Raw genomic sequence first — 17,079 nt, 5'->3', positions numbered from 1 at the left:
AAAACGGACGAGAAAGAGGGGATTGGGGGGGGGGGAGGTAGAGGAGTAAGGAGAGGATTCGAAGAGGGTGGGGGATGGAAACGAAGGAAGTAAGGTGGTTGGTGTTGGTGGTTTGGTAGAAGTGGCTTAAACGTGGCTGCTCTTGCTGCTAAGCTATAGCGAAGAGTAGAGAGAATCGTGCATTCTCGTAGATACGACTAGGACGAGAGAGATAGAGGGAGACAGAGGGAGGATGCGCCAGAGTGGAAGAGTAAAGAATTATACTACGTGCTCTGGGTGCCAAGTTCTGGGGTTGGTTTATGGAACAATCGTGGAGAAGTGGGCCTCGTTAGAATCCACCGCGTTCGAGGCTATATCCGTTGCTGGTTTTAAGGTAACTTTAGAGAAACCTGTTAATGGTTACAGCTTTTCTGATATACCCGCCGCCACCACTGCTCTACCACCGTCTTTCGAGATTCTTCAAGAATACGATATCTCGTTAATTATTTCTGTTCTCTTCAAATTCAAGTGATAGAACTTTTCACGACTTAAAGTATGCACTTAGCAAATTATAATGTAATTGAGAAACCTTTTCTGATCTCTATTATATCTATCTATATATGATTCGTTCGCTTTTCAAATCTATTTAACTATCTTATTAAAAAAAAAAAGCGAAGAAATGCGATGAAATAATATAAATTGCTTATTGAAATTTCGATTATAATATATATTCAAATAAACATTGTAAAATGTATAAATGCCGATGTCGTTTTAATCTAACGACACGTAAAGTGAGTAAGTTGAAATAGTTTTGGAATAATCGTTATTATTATTAATCGTTATTATATTATATGGAATAATCGTATTGTAATAAATGATTTTTTTTTTTTTTTTGATTTATTTGATGGCCAAAAAAATTTTATTTTGTCATTTAATAATATTAAATGATGAAAATTAGAGAAATTTATTATGAATATAATTAGTGGTAATTCCAATGAGTGCTTTGACACTTAAATTTTCAAAGAAAAATTTCAATAAGTGAAGTTAATCGTTTTGGCATTTGTATGAACGGCACATATGTTCTATTGGAATATCTATATCGATAAGAATTAAGTAATTCTGATAAAATTCAGTTTCTTTTAAAGGAATTATTATAAAAAATTCATGTCGAACGTGAAGAAGAATATCTATTGATCTTTCTTTCTTTTTTTCTTAATGTCCTCGGACAATCGTTGTTTCAACGCGAGGAAACAATGCAAAAATAAAAATACCAAAAGTTTTTTTTTTATTTCATTATATTTTCGTTATTATAACGAACATGATATCGACATAAAGGTACGGAATGAAAAGTCACAGGTAGAATAACATGTAGAAAAGACATTAAACTTTACTACAACTAATAACACGAGCGACGTTTAAGCCGCTTTATTTTAACTGCTCTCTGTTAAAAGCTTCTTCTAGTATCCGACATCGCATGAAGACAATTTTTTCTTATTGAATAATGTTTTTCATCTGTGCCATGGCGTATAACCATTTTCTTTTCTTTTTTTTTTTTTTTTTTTTTTAATTTCAAGTTACTCGGCTTAAAAACTTGTTTCCGGAGGTAGCATTTACGACGATTGTTACTGCTTTGTAAAATATTATCTCTTTCATTTTTATTTTCATTGTTATTATTATGTAGGTGACTTGTTAATGATTGATATATTAAAACAAATTTATTCATAACTAAAAGCGCATGTAAATTAAATGTAAATTAAATTTACGTAGGAAACGATGCAGAAATTTTCGTTACAATCCCTCTCTGCGAATTGAAATGACATTATTCTTTTAATAAATAATATAATTTCAAACAATTACTGATGAAGGAATAAACATAAAATACGTATAAAATCAAAACAATCTTATAACCATCGTTGTATCTAATTGAACTTGAACTTTATACTCGAATGATAGATACGAGTGGATATAATAAATATAAACAAATGTGCGTGTACGTATCGATCGTGTATCACCTTTAAAATGTCTTTAGGTGATTTTCTATAACAACATAAACAACGACGACGACGACGACGATGACGAAGGTGATCTCTTAGAGATTAGTAAAGAAGAATCTTTCGAACAGATAAGTCATAAGATATCTTAATTAAAACTTCTAGAAATACATCGTACGAGATATATTTTGAGGTGGATAGTGCGTGAATGACGATGTTGCCGAGTTTTACGTGGAAGTTTGTACGAGAAGAGTACGTAAACCATCGTTGAATGTACGCACTTAAAGAAAGATGGAAAGAGAGAGAGAGAGAGAGAGAGAGAAGAAGAGAGAGAGAGAGAGAGCGAGAGAGAGAGAGAGAGAGAAGGAGAAGAGAGTGCTGCCCGTTCGAAGTACTTCGTTCTTGCAGCTACCCCGGTATTTTAGTAGTTCGCCGAAACGAAGAGCTATTTTCACCTCAAGATCGCACACGCCGTACGATAGCTACGGTAATATAATGTGCTTCGACTTAGTCGAGCATCGGCTCGTATCGTAAATCCGATGGACCACTTAATCCTCTTGTTTCTTTCTATAGAATATATGTCGTTTTAAAGTAGAGACATTGTAGCACGGTAATATCTGTGACTCCGGATTACTAGTAGATTTACATCGAGAACAAATCGACGTTTTCTTTTTTCTCGGGGGAAAAGAAGAGAAAAAGAAAAAAAAAAAAAAAAAAAAAAAAAAAAAGAAAAAAAAAAAAAGACGAAAAGGAGAAAAAAAAGACAACAACAGAACCGTATAAACTTTTTCTAGGTACTTTGTTAATCGTGTCAAAATGTAATATGCACGTGTTTTAGAAGAACACGAAAGGGAAATATTTGAAACTTTGCCAAACGAAACTATTTCACCCAGAATGATGTACACATTTACGAATGATTACAAACGAATGTGGCACTCAAAATTTTGCAGCAATGTATCGAGATAATTTCAATATAATGAGTCATTTCGGACTAACGAAATATTTTTAAGCCAACAAATTCTTTTTCTTTCTTTCTTTCTTTCTTTCTTGTTTTTTTTTTCCTTTTTTCTCTTTTTTTTTTTTTTTTTTTGATTGGAACTGTCTTTCCGAAAAAAAAAATGTATGATCTGATAATGTTGAAATAATATCATGTTCGTTTTGAACTTTTACTTTTGTATATTTAGCAATCGAATAAACATGATGGTCGAAGCAAACGATTTGTGGTTGGATAGCGCCACTTCTCTGTTTCTTTCACTTTGAAAACTTTCTAAAAACTAAAACTTTTCCGGTCTCGTAAAGTAGAAGTTTTATCAATTGGAAAACTATCCAACGTTGTTCTTTCTTCTTGGTTTCGGATCATTGACATGACTACGATCGGGAACAAATTTTATAAGACTCAAATTAGGTTTCGATTGCTTGTCAAAAGGATATAGGAAAAATGATTAACGATTAAGTTAATTAATTTAGATCTTATTTATACAGTCACACATACACATATATATATACACACACATATATATATATATATATTTATATGTATTTTTTCTTTCTTAATCTTTCTTGCAGATCGTATATTATAAAACGTAATGTTCGTATTAAAATTTTATCAATAATATATATATATATATTTATATATATAGTGCATTAAATCACGTAGTGCATTAAAAGAGATAATATGTTGCGTGTTTATTTAAAAAAAAAAAAAAAAAAAAAAAAAAACGAATATTTCATATTTTTGCATTAGAGTAAATGTCAGTTGCAGAGGAGCACGGTTTACGGACATCGCAATATGAAGAGAGAATGAGGTCGACCACTCGGTGAAATGGGTTAGAGAAGATGGATACCGACTGACTACCATCCAACCAGCATCCATGATCCATGTCGGTTCGACCAAGTTAGTTCTTTTCATTGCGAAACAAGTTTTATGAGAGCACACGACTGAAGATAAAGAGTACATAATACGAACGGAAGACTACGTAATTCGTTGCTCTGAAAAATATAGCGGCCTTTAAATGAGGTAAGTTTGAGATACTGATATTACGAAAAAAGAAAAAAGAAGGAAAAAAAGAAAAAAAGAAAAAAGATGTTTGAATTCGAAAATCGATCTAAACTCATTTAATACACTTTGTAAATGAGTTAATCGGAAATACTTCTAATGATCAATTAAAATTGTTAAGTACAATCTCGTCGAATGGCATACATGTTAAATAAGTGTTAAGAATAAAATTCACGTAACCATGGAAATTGAAAATAATCGACGTATCGTTACCGATATTATTAGTTAATATAATATTTTTATTATCACTTAATATAGCAATCTTTATTGCTATGGTATCATTATCCATAAGATTGGACGAACTAAAAAAGCTTCAGCTTTTAGTCAAATAACAAAGGAATTATATATTGTTCGAGTTGGAATTGAAGTTGTAGTTAGAATTGAAGTTACAGTTGGAGTCGAAGATAAAGTTATAGTTGAAGTTGACGTTGTAGTTGAAGTTAGAGTAAGAGTTGGAGGTTGAATTCAAGTTAAAGGATAGACGAGAAAACGTGCAGAGCTTCGTACAAACCGTAATTGAAAAAAATTTTTATTTTTGTAAAAAGTTATTGCGGGGGCCAATGCTTTTTCTCGATGGTGATTGCATAAGGAATTCCCTGCGATCGAAAACGTAACGAAAAAAAAAAAAAAAAAAGAAAAAAAACTCGATAGGATAGAATCCTTGGAAAGGGTGAAATTGTTCGAAGAGATATTCGATAGAAAAAAAGAAAGAAGGAAAAAAAAAAGAAAAAAAAAGAAAAAGAAAAAAGAATCCTTGTATAGAGTGCATGAAGAAGAAGAAGGGTTGAAGGGGGGTGGGGGAGGGGATGGGCTTCGTCCTCGTTCAGTTGTCGTAACACGAGGACGGTAGAAAAGTTTCACGATGGTGAGGACCGCAATGCAGCGATGTCGGCATTTTAATTGAAAGCGTCACCGTACGAAACGAGGAGCATGATCTCCTTTATCTTTTAGGATCTCTGATATCAGTTCACCCGCGAAACATTTCGATTGGAACGTTTAATAAAGTAATGTGATTAAATATAAAAAAAAAAAGAAAGAAAAAAATTAAAATAAAATAAAAAGGAAAAGAATAGAAGAGACAGAAAAAACAAAGAAAAGAAAAAACCAAGAAAAAAGAAAAATCAGACCGCAGGATCGTCGGTTAATTGAAATGAAGTCACTTTGATAAAATTATCTTGTTAGTTTCTGCCAAAATTAGACGGCAGTATTGGAATTCCGTTTTAAAAAAATCCACGAAGAGGGCGATGACTTGGAATCGGTGAAAAGGCTTGCCGTCGGTAAGAATGGCGTCCGCAGCCGCGCGAAATATTTACGAGCGTTGGAAGAAGAAGGAAAGAAAGAAGAAAAAGAAAAAAAAAAAAGAACGCAGAAGCAAAAGCAAAAGAAGAAGAAGAAGAAGAAGAAGAAGAAGAAGAAGAAGAAGAAGAAGAAGAAGAAGAAAGAGAAGGAGAAAAACGTGGAGAAGAGGTAAGTTCGCGAGCGCGGAAATTTCAGCTCCGCGTGTTGAAAGAGGAGAAAAGAATAAAAAGGGAGGGAGTGAGAGAGCGTGTACGTGGGGCGGTCGATTAGAGAGGGGCTGTACTGACGGTGCGCTGGCGGTCTACCGAACTCGTTTAAAATACATCTGGGAGACGGTACTTTCAGGAAGGAATGACTCTACTCTCAGGATAGAATGGCTCTCGGTATATGACTGTGAGATGAGCGAGGAGGCGAAATAGAGTGCGACGAGAAGGGAGGAGTACGAAAGGGTACGAGAAGCGTGGGCGTTTGCGAGAAGGAACGCGAAGGAGAGGTGGATGAACGGTTAGATAGAGATAGATAGATAAAGTAGAAGAAGAGGAAGAGGGAGAGCGAGAGAGAGAGACAGAGAGAGAGAGAGAGAGGGAGGAAAAGAGGGAGAGGGACCGGATGTAAAGGGAGACGCATTGTTTACAGTAATGAAGGCGTAAATAAGTGATGAGCCGAGCGGCGCATCGATCTCACTGCGGGTTCCGACTTCCACTTGGTACAGCACTGCGCTCACCGAGAATCCTCCTACGCTTTCTCTCTCCTCCTCCTCCCCCATCACCCCCTCTCTCTTTCTCTCTCTCTCTCTCTCTCTCTCTCTCTCTCTCTCTCTCTCTCTATCTCTCCTTCTCTTTCTCTCATCGACGTTCCAATGGTCTATGGAGCGGAGGGTGAAGTAGTCTCTCTTACCCGGCTGCTTTCGGATTAATAATCATTTTCCTAGCGTCGCTCAGAGTAATGTCGCCGCGTGTATCTTCCCTCGAGATTTAAATGCCTTTGGATATCCATCCGCGTGAGATTTCAACGAATGTATGTTCTCTTTCTTTCTTTCTCTCTCTCTCTCTCTCTCTCTCTCTCTGTCTTTCGCTCTCTCGGTTGTAACTTTAGCGAAAAAAACTCGACGAGAGATGATTTTAGTTGAAAATGTCTCACGTTCGACGCTTAAAAGAAAATTTTTTAATTTGAATTATTTTAGAAAAGCGAAAATCCAATGAAATCCTGTTTGAATTTAATAGTGAAGATGGATTAAAGTAAGTCGAATAGGGGGAGAAAAAAAAAAAGCTACGACTTGGATCGTGCCATTATAAATTTTTCTTCCAAAGGTTTTGGTCGTTAAGTCCGATCAATAAATTTTCCAACTTGTCATTTTTCTTCATTTTATTTGCGACACACTGATATATATATATATAATTTTTTAAGAAGACGCAACGATCGATATCTCGCTTTTAGTGAGATTTCCATTTTCTTTTTCTTTTTTGGAAAAAGAAAAAAAAAACATGCAATAAATCTACAAAGGAAATCTACTTAAAAAAACGGATGACAAGATTCAGATGATTTTCGCCGACGAAAATTTAATTCGTACCGTCGTCTTTCAAATTGTCTAGTTAAGGATAACACGTTGCTATGTTTTGCGATGTTTCGCCAAAGGGATAAATCTAAAAAAAAACTTTTTTTATACGTTATTCAAAAAATTGATCTGAACTTTTGAAATGCAGTTGAAAGTGGAAAATGAAAAGCTATGAGTTCATATAAAACTCCCTGATTATGGTCTTGTACATTTCATAAAAATATCATATATCTGTAAGTATGTTTTATAAAAAAAAAAGTAACAAGTATGATTCATTTACGTATATAAATATATATATATATATACACACACTCACTCACACACATACATACACGCATAGAATTATAAATAGTTATGAATCTACAAAAAAAAAGAAGAAAAAGAAAAAAAAAATAACATACCTACAATATACATTTTTAAAAGTTAAAATATGCTTGCGAAATAATGATATCGTCGACTATAAATTATCTAAAATGACTAAAGAGAAACATATTTTAATTTCGCCTTCAAATTTCGATGAAAAATTGCGAAGAATTTCTTGAAGGAGTCAACGCACGTGTAAACCAAAGAGAAAGAGAGAGAGAAAGAGAGAGAGAGAAAGAGAGAGAGAGAGAGAGAGAGAGAAAGAAAGAGAGAGAAATATCGTGAAGCCACACAGAACGATTTCTATGGAAGAAGAAGAAGAAGAAGAAGAAGAAGAAGGAGGAGAAGAAGAAGAAGAAGAAGAAGAAGAAGAAGAAGAAGAAGAAGAAGAAGAAGAAGAAGAAGAAGATCGACGTTGAATCGCGCTTACGTCAGGCTCGAAAGGGTGGCAAGGGGGTGGGATGGGGGGCTGCAGACGATCTCCGGTATCATCGGGAGCATCTCGTCGTCGTTCGCCACGCCTAATTATCATCTCCGCGCGTTTTTACGCATACATATATGTATGTACGTATAGAAGACACATATCTATGTATGTACACACGCGTGAAAAACGAATAGGTATATATACATATATATACATGCATACATACATACATACATACATACATACATACATACATACATATATGTATATGAGAAACTCAATGACGCTTTCTCCCCTCCTTTTCTCTTTCCTCGAGAGCCATCCTCTTCTTTTGCTTGGTTCTCCTCTTTGCCGACGCATGTCCGCTCGCCTTTCCTACGCTTCTCTTCTCACCAAACACGTACGCAACAAGCCATTGCACAATACAAGAGTATCAAACGTAATTGCATACACGCGCGCGAACGTATGTATGTATGTATGTATGTATGTATGTATGTATGTATGTATATATGTATGTGGTTTAGAGACGATATTCTTTATTTTCTATATAGGATTCATTATATTATCTCTTATATCGTTTATTTAAAATCGATAGAGAATTCGTTTGAAAAAAAATTTTTTTTTTCCAGACCGATTTGAAATCAATGTAGTTATTGATCTAGTAAAAAAAAAGAATGTAATACACGATAACGCATTATTGTTAGAAAGTAATCTATACGTAACTTTTATATATATATATATATATATATATATATATATATATATATATTGTGAATGATAAATTGAAATCATTATAATAATTATTCGTTAAATGATAGATTATTGGAATAATATTCTATGTAATGTCAAATGTTTTATAATTACTCGTAATTCCATCGTCGTTGACCAATTAAATATTATAAACGTATGCAATATAACGATATGAATTTTTTTTTTCTGTTAGAAAAACAAAATAAAAAAGAAAAGGAAAGAAAAAAAAAGTCTAAAAAGAAAAAAAAAAAAAGAAACGTAATAAACGGTACTTTATGTAAATTGTGACGGTGTCAACGGAAGTAAAGGAGATGGTAGAAGATGATCGTCATTGGAATGGGTGTTCCTTATTAATTCGAAGACACCGAGGGTAAGTTTAAGTCAGAGAGCGAATTAAGGAACAAACGTTAGAAAAAAAGGAAAGAAAAAAAGATAGAAAGAAAGAAAGACAAGAATTAGAGAAGGAGCCGCGCTAAATTCTTAATTTACAAGTGGAGCGGAAGTGGTTATCGCACGAGCTTCGCGGTGCGTGCACTCGTAAACGAATTTTATTGTCCCGTGGTTGCGCAAACGAGTGGCCGGGCAAACCGTGCGCGCGCGCGCGCCATCGAACGAAGAAAATAGGGTCGTTGTATAAGGTCGATGATGACAGAAAGAACGAATTTCACCGGTGCTTTGATTCGAGAGATTCGATCTTTCAAGCTGAACGAATTTTTAACAGATTTCTTTTTTTTTTCTTTTTTTTCTTTCTCTCTTATTTAAAATTCTTTCCTTGACGATAAAAATCTTCTAAATTCTATTATCTTTCGATATAGATAGATCACGATGAATTTATTAATAAAATGACGAACATTTTCAATAGTTAATTTTTACGATAGAGATGCGCGAGTTAAATCGAGAGCAAATACGATGGCTTATTATTAGTAACAGAATATAAAGCTATCGAAGAGTAACGTGTGCTTTACCAAAGAACGAGATGAACAAAAAGGAATGAGAGAAGTAGAAGAAGAGAGAAAAGAGAGATCGAGAGATAATTTTCTTTAGACGGGAACCATGGAGAAGAGTTTCTGTCTTCGTTCATCGAGCTTGTTTACAGTCGAGAATATCCCGTGTCGAGCAGCGCTCGAGTTATTTGCAGTTGTGCGATTGCAGCCGGATCGCAGTCTGTTTTTGCGCCAAAGACGAGAGAAAGAGAGAGAGAGAGAGAGAGAGAGAGAGAGAGAGAGAGAGGGGGAGAGAGAGATAGAAGAGAAAGAAAATGAAAAAGAACAGAGCCGTCATCATCGAAGTAGAGACGAATGTATTTCGAGGACGGGCATTTTTGTATATTCTAATTTTTTCCTTTCTTCTTCGAATTTCAAATCAATTTCATATCATAGAGAAAAAAAGAAAAAAAGAAAAAAAAAGAAAAAGGAGAGAGAAACCCATTCGGAAAAGAAAATTTTCTTAGATAATTGTTATACGGAGAAAAAGAAATGGTTTACGTTAGGAGCAAGATAAAGAAGAGTATCGGTATGAGTTGTCATGAAGAAAAGAAAAGAAAACAAAAAAAAAAAAAAATATATATATATATAAGAAAGTTATTTCTCCTTCGAAAAGCTGTCACATTTCAGCCGCGGGAACCCTTTGAAGACCAAAAATATCCACGGCAAGGTTTATCGATAATGGCGGCATAATACGAAGGCGCGTGCTTGGTACGTAGACGACGGGTGGGGACCTATCTTTAGAGGCGAGCTAGAGGCAAGGCTGAAGAAAGAAACGGACGAGATCGAACGGGCAGATGAGAGATCTCTCGCGCATGAGCGCATCTGCGCGAGGAGTCTACGTACAGTGAGGAATAAAGAGAAAGAGAGATACCAAGAGAGACAGACAGAGAGAGAGAGAGAGAGAGAGAGAGAAAGAGAGAGAGAGAGAGAGAACGAACGAAGAGATCTTCAACGAAGACGAATCACGACTTTAACGCAGCGACTCGCTACTACGCGCACCGGCCGTACTATTTTCGATGTTTATCTGGCCTGGATCAAGTATATAGTTATGAGTTCCATAAGGCGTTATCTTCTTCTGCTTCTTCTTCTTCTTCTTCTTCTTCATCCTCTATTTCTCGATAGTTCCTCGAAGGAATCGTCGTTACTCGTCATACGCGATTCCTGTGTAAAACTTGAAAATATCTATAACGCCGAATAACGTGGCACAAAATCATAATTCTATTACTACGAGAGAAGATAAAGAAAGGGAAAGTTCGATCGATTGTGCGCAAACAATTTTTTTTTCACGATATGATCTTCTAACGCGTGACCATTTCCCTCCACTCTCCCCTCTCCCAATCCACTTCGTTATCCATTCAATCCGTCGATATTATTGAACAGATAGATGGAAAATTTTAGACGGAGATCATTGAGAAGGCATGTCTTCGAAAGGTATATCATCGACGTTATTAAATTCTTGTTATGTTTTGAAAAAAAAAAACAAAAAAAAAAAAAAAAAAAAGAAAGAAAGAAAAAAAAAGAAAAAACAAAAGTAAAAGAAAATAAACGATCGTTCGTAGCTGCAAAATCTAACGAAGAAGATGATAATGTTATGGTTAATAATATATTCCTACGTCTTTCGTTTCATTCGCAATTTCATAAGCCTAAGAAAGAAAAGAAACGACTTTAGAATCATGACTTGCTCTTTTCTAATCCTTACAGAATCACACATATACACATACAAAAAAAAAATATATATATATATTTACATTTGTATATACTTTCACATTGATAATCGATTGACATTGGAGTACGTGTATCGATAATTGTAGTAGATATGTTAAGCTCTTCGTAGAAGGAGAAAGAGAAACCGATTAAAATACCGTGCTCGATTATTTCATTATTGAGTATCTCTCGCGGGTGCGCACAGCAGTGAGGCTAACGAGGACGCAAGAGGCGTCGTTGTTAATGAGGATGTTGCGGTAGGGGAAAAGGGCGAAGGTTACTGAAGCTTGCCGAGTTGAAATTCGATAACCTAATTATCGGTAAGACCGTTGAAGAGAAATGGACGAAAATCAAATTTAGGTTCGTAGCCTAGTAATAGGCAAACCTACGGAAACGGAGATAGGCAGAGAGAAAGAGAAAGAAAGAGAGAGAGAGAGAAATAGAGAGAGAGAGATAGAAAGAGAGGAAGAGAGAGTGAGAGAGAGAGAGAGAGAAAGAGAGAGAAAAGAGAGGGAGAATCGTGCGAAAGCACGGTATACTCGGTGCACTTGTGCGGTGTCATGGTCGAGTTAAAATTAGTAAGTCAACCGGATTCACGGCGCTTCGACGACGAGAGAGGGCATCATGGTAACCGACGCTTTAGTTACTTCCGAAGCGTTTTACTTCGCTCGAATCGTATACGTTTCTCCTTAGAAAAGACATCGGAATCTATGGTCTGTCTCGGGAATAGATACACATAAGGATGGCAACTTTCCTATTTCTACTCTAATTGAAACGAGTCCATTTACTACGTTTCACTGTAACTTTCCTTTCTCTCGCTTATTCCATGTAATAAGGAAACAACCGTGTATGATTTTGTTAGACAAGAGAGAAGATCGATTTGTCAGACTATCGAAAAGTCATAATTTAAAAAAAAAAAAAAAGAAAAAAAAAAAAAGAAAAAAAAAAGAAAAAGAGGAAAAAAAAATCAAATCACGTGGACGGATATTATTCTGAAAAAAAAAGAAAAAAAAAAAAAGAAAAAAGAAAAAGAAAAAAAACAAAAAATGACTTATTTGATCGTAATAGAGCAGATCTTTTCATCGTAATTACGTATTCAATTCTCGTCTCTGAACGATACATTGCTCGACGTAATACCTGATGAAAGCACACTATCCAAAAAGAGAGAGAGAGAGAGAGAGAGAGAGAGAGAGAGAGAGAGAGAGAAAGACGTATATGCACTTGCTCGCAAGAGAATCGGTTGCGTAGGTGTGCATCGTTAAAACTAGCGCGTATCCAAATTTGACGTACGATTAGTAGGTATTTACCCGCAATTGGTCGGCCGTGCTTTTGGCTCGTTACAGTCCCAGTAGGAGGAATGTTAACGATTATCCTATTCGAAACGGTTCATCTCTCGTCAATCATTGTGTCTCTATCTATATATTTGAATCTCATTACGAACCTTCTCTCTCTCTCTCTCTTTCTCTCCCCTTTCATCTCTGTTTCTATTCCTCTATCTCTCGGTGAGAGATAGATATATTTTGAAGGTGACTGTACACGCACGATTATACCCCGTGCCGACACGATGTAGGTTACAAACAGAGGGACGTTGGTATCGATTTCAGCGCGGTATGCACAAGAGCATTGTGGAATGTGCCTTATACGTTATATGCAGTTGCTGGACTTATATATATATACACATACACATATATATATATATATATATATACATAGGTGTGTTTGTGTTTACCATATATATATATATGTATATATATCTAACACAAATGCAAGAATACGTTACTATGCGTAAGTAAGAACATGAACGCGGGCAGATATTCATCTACATACGTAGAATGAAGTAAGAGAGCGTACTTACTGTACGGCCATTCGCTCATACGGAGTAAGCACGCGATAAGTTACTCCAACTTACAAAGCCTACTGCGATCTTGACGACACAGCGATATCACGTAACGACGTTGTTCCTTTATAACACATGCTCACAAACACACACACACACACATTATATATATGTATATATATATGTGCATACGCATCCATGCACACGTACATTTTCTCTCTCTTTCTTTCTCTCTCTTTTTTACAGTATACTGATTCTTCTTTCTCGATCATCGCGACATCCTAAATGGTTGGTCGTTCCTTTATAAGCTGTAGAAATATCCGAGCGGAGAATACGTGTGATCGTTTAAAATCTTTACGTATAATAAAATCGTTTGTATGTATGTGTGTGTCTCGTCGTACTTATCGTTATTTATCGAACAATGTCGTATTGTTCGTCGAGAATAATCGTTAAGAATTTTATAATATTTTATAAAGGATATTATAGTATTATTTTTATTAATATAATTATTAAGATATAATTATAGTTTTATCGTAATTAAAATAAGTTCATTATTATAATGCGACGAGTAATCAATTTGTTAATATTATTATTTTTGAATTGCTATTAATCTTTCTTTTTTTCTTTCTTTCTTTTTTTTTTATTATTATTTTTATTTTTATTTTTATTATTACTATTATTATTATTATTATTATTATTATTATTATTATTATTATTATGACAATTGTTCTTCCCTGTTCTCATGAATGAAAGATAAGGTTCAAAGAAGTCTTCTACCGATATACGTATGCCGATAAGCAGAAAAAGAGTGACAGGGTCAAGATGAAGGTCGTCCGATGAAAAGAAGAGAAGCGGAGAGATACGGAAGCGTTTCTTACGCACGGGAATGATCCGGAGATCGATTTAGCGTGAATCGATAACCCTTTGCGGCCGAAGGTGCTCTCTTACGAATTAAGTCACTTTCGAAAACTGACGCGTATTTCTACGAATCCTTAGCGATGGTAGATGAATGATAAGAAAACGAAGAGAAAGGGATGGATGATGGGGATACGCTCGTAGCTCGTAAGAGGAACGATAAAAAAATAAAAAAAAAAAGAAAAAAAAAGAAAAAGAAAAAGAAAGAAAGAAAGAAAGAAAGGTAAAAATATATGAGAGGAAAGAAGAAAGATACATTCTCGCGCGTACGTTCAAGGATTATCATTTCAATGTCGATGGTTTATAGTTTTCCCTTGCTCGTATCTTTCTTTCTTTCTTTTTTTTTTCTTTTTTTTTTTTTTTTTTTAACATCGTTTGAATATTTAATCAATTAACTTAACTCGTGATTTACATAGATGAAAGTTTCGGTCGATGCTCGTTTTTGATTTTTCCCATTGAATTCAAAGGTTCGATCCGATATCGATCTCAATTCGAGAGAGGACAAACGCAAGACAAGACGAAAGAATCTTAAACCTTCGTCACTACGAGCTCGTCGAGACTTTTACGGAGAAGAACAGGGAGATATGAAAAATGATGCGATCGACGTAACGGAGGGAGAAAAAAAATAAAAGATGGAAAAAAGAAATAGAAAAAAAAAAAAAAACAAAAAAGAAAAAAAAAACAAAAAGAAGAAGAAGAAAAAATAAAGAACAAAGAATTCCGTAGTGAAGGTGCTTTCGGGGAAAAATTCTTTGCGTACTTCGCAAAACGATCGGAATTCCATGCGTCCCTTTTCCCATTGTTGTTACTTTTTATTTCATTCTCTTCCTTTTCTCTTTTTCACTTATTCTTTTTTTCGATTTCGCTTAATTCGCTTAACTCATATCGTAATAATATCCAATCGCGTCTATGAGAATTTTTTCTCCTAGTATCGATACTCGCGATCGAAAAAATTGTATTGTACCAAGTTAATTTTGTCCAATGGATCAAAGTTAAAAGATCGTCATTGAAAATATAAGTAATTGCATATAATGTGTATTAGAATGCGTATCAACAATGACGATCATATTTATGCGGATAAATACGAAGAAGAAAGAAAATTGCGTGGAAATTTTGACTCGTCCCTAATAAATACTTAGCGTGCATTTGCGAGCTCATTATCCGCGAATCCCGTTAATACTCGATTTCTGTAATCAACAGGGACATTAATATGCATTTTCAAATAAATGCCGCTTGTCGAGTTTGGAAGACGCATTTCCGAGCGCTTTTACGTTGGATTTTCACGGAGGGATGACCGTTACGCGAATCGACCAGATCGCGTCATATTTACGCATTGAATTTCCGAAATTACGATTGCGGTGGGTTTGATTTATGCCACGTTTTCGAGCTATCCGCCGTTAGTCATATAACATTCCTCGTGCCTTCCCGAATTCTTCCTCATTCCTCCTCCCGCACCAACCATCCCTCTCAATTTTCGTTATTATTTCCCACCCTTTCTCTCGTTCGCCCACTTCATCCTCATTCTCTTTAACGTGTACGTATCATTTTTATATAATTAACTTAATTATAAATCGAGATTACGAAAGCTGAAATGGTAAAAAAGAAAAAAGAAAAAAAACCCGATATCTATTCCAAATAAAGAGAGAGAGAGAGAGAGAAAAATAGAAGATAACGAAAATAAAATGATTATAATTTTCGATTGTGTTATAAGAAATAACAGAAAGAAAAAATTGGTTATATGACAATGCGACAGAAAAATTAGAAATTGACGTAATGTACGTGACGCGTATCGTCTGGACCAGTTTTACGGCACGCGCGCGTATCTATGAGACGTCACGATCGAAGGTGCGCAAATAACCTTTGAACCGAAAGAGAAGTAGGAGTCTGCGCACAACAGAGTCGATTTCCGGTCCTCTGTGAATACGCACGAGACCGTACTAGGAAGCAGTTCTCTTCGGGAGTACGAATGGGAATGAACGAAAATGAATTCGTTCAGTCGAATTTACATAGAATCGTAAATACAAGAGATTTTAGTACGTAAGAGAAAGACATTCAAACGGGTTTTTTGTTACTAACGTCAATTTGCATCAAAAGCGATACGTGCTGTCTCTCTCTCTTCCTCTCTCTCTCTCTCTCTCTCTCTCTCTCTCTCTCTCTCTGTGTCTCTTTCGTAAAACGTAACTTTTCACATGAAACGAAGGAATTAAGAAAAAAAAAAAAAAAAAAAGAAAAAGTAGATTTCGATTAAATTTTATTCTATCTTTATATTATTGCGATGAAAAAAAATTTACTTTTCCCTGATCTAAAGATAAACTACCGATCAACCGATCATTTATGATTGCGCAAATCGATTGATAATTCATAAAAAAAATTATCGCGTTATCTATTAATAATAGTACAGATTGACTTTTAATGATTAATGAATAACGATGTTTGAAAGGAAGTGTGTCAGAGATTCCTACGTTTTACAGCTTTATAGTGATAACATTATTTGCTTTTAATGATAACGATGCTCTTTTGTTGTCATCGAACTTGTCGACTTCGATTTTGTGGAAGACAATTATCAATCGCTTGTTTCGCGATCTATTGTCGTGAAATGATCTACATTTATGTAATTCTAAAATGGAGAAAACAGTTAGAGGAAACTAAGAACAAGGAGAGAGAGAGAGAGAGAGAGAGAGAGAGAGAGAGAGAGAGAGAGAGAGAGAGAGAGAGAGAGAGAGAGAGAGAGAGAGAGAGAGAGAGAGAGATAGAAAGGGAGAGAGAAAGGTAGGTGATCGATAATAAAGGCAGAGAATAAGAAAAAGATCCTTGAAAAGGAAGAAATTGATCTCGTAGACGACGAGGTGAAAAGCGTTGTTCAGATCCAAAGCGCATTGAGATGCAAATACGCGTTAGCTAGCGTGATTTACGAGGGACAGACGTGTCCATAAGATGCGAGAGGAACGAGACAGAAGGAACGCTTCTGAGGTTCGAAGGTGTCCGAGGGACGGACAGATAAGATCTCTTCTCTAGCTATCTAGCACAATGCTCCGAGGATTTTATATACCGGTAGATATTCCTTCCCCGAAGGAAGAACGTACCTTCGATTTCCATCCTGAGCGAGTTCCTTTTCGTTCAGTTATAGAGAAAAACGAATCGTCGTTGTTGGCTAGAACGAATTCGATTTGGACTTGCTAGGGGGGATTCGATTTTCTTTCACGAAGAAAGTGATGTCAAT

General features: G+C 35.4%; 1 protein-coding gene and 1 long non-coding RNA gene across 12 annotated transcripts in view; one reads left to right on the top strand and one right to left on the bottom strand.

The window, feature by feature from the left end:
• The window catches only part of LOC124425328 (neurogenic protein mastermind-like), a 165,128-nt gene that overhangs the window by 27,656 nt on the left and 120,393 nt on the right, over positions 1 to 17,079 (bottom strand). The gene's annotated exons all lie outside the window — the stretch shown is intronic.
• Positions 763 to 16,537, top strand: LOC124425394. Of its 2 annotated transcripts, none has more exons than XR_006942495.1 (3): positions 763 to 2,457; positions 3,727 to 3,987; positions 13,698 to 16,537. It is a non-coding gene; the product is annotated as an uncharacterized LOC124425394 (long non-coding RNA). The 2 variants fall into 2 exon arrangements; XR_006942496.1 differs by having other exon boundaries at positions 764 to 2,457; positions 3,733 to 3,987.

This window comes from Vespa crabro, chromosome 1 (genome assembly GCF_910589235.1).
Source record: "Vespa crabro chromosome 1, iyVesCrab1.2, whole genome shotgun sequence".
NCBI lineage: Eukaryota > Metazoa > Arthropoda > Insecta > Hymenoptera > Vespidae > Vespa > Vespa crabro.
This window is presented reverse-complemented; position numbering and strand designations above follow the sequence as displayed.